This window comes from Rhinopithecus bieti, unplaced genomic scaffold (assembly GCF_001698545.2).
Source record: "Rhinopithecus bieti isolate Rb0 unplaced genomic scaffold, ASM169854v2 scaffold_14353, whole genome shotgun sequence".
NCBI classification, from domain to species: Eukaryota; Metazoa; Chordata; class Mammalia; order Primates; family Cercopithecidae; genus Rhinopithecus; species Rhinopithecus bieti.
The window spans coordinates 28,752-29,551 of record NW_016807789.1 but is presented as its reverse complement, the minus strand read 5'-3'; positions in this window follow the sequence as shown (position 1 = coordinate 29,551).

Below are 800 nucleotides of genomic sequence, written 5' to 3'. Positions count from 1 at the left end.
ATTATAGAAGATATAAATGACCCTTTTTTACAACTTAGAAATTAAAAACTTAAGTCAACTAAATTTTCCCACTCAGAAACAAGTATTGTGAACATTTTGGAGCATTTCCTCCTGGTCTTTCTTCTATGGCTAGTAACTTTTGATTGTTATGGATAAGAATGTTTTAGAAAAAGGTAAGTGGACTAACCATAAAGAAGAAAGGAAACAAAATCAACAGTTTAAAATTAGAGTTAAATCCATTAAAAATTAATAAAGATCACATAAGTAAAATTTCTTTAGACGGAAAAGTAATTGACTTGGAATTGTATAGAAAAATAATGGTGCAGTCTGGGGCATACTATTTTAAGATCTACTATAGTGTATTAATATTTTGTGGTACTATTATTTTATCAAGTACTGATAATTGTGCCTTGAAAAACTTGACTTTATAAGATTTTCTGAATTCTTCACTGTGTTTTATTATAACCTGGGGCCAAATTTATTTTCCATGGGAACACAGCTCTAGTTCTATAATGAAAGTCAATGGGGAAATCAGACCATTTCTGGAACGTTACTTTGCAGCTGACACTTATGGAATACACCATGATTTTAAAAGTGAGATGCCCACTTCCTATGTTATTTTTTTATGCTACGTAAGTATTAGCATTCACGTTAACAACACAACAGCCCCTTTCATGCTGACAAGTGACATTAAATCTTTCAATCCTCAAGCCCATTTTTATGTCAATAGACCCGAAAGAACAAACACATTTCTGACAGACTCTACTTTCTTTTTAGCAATGAAAGGGTACGTAATGCTT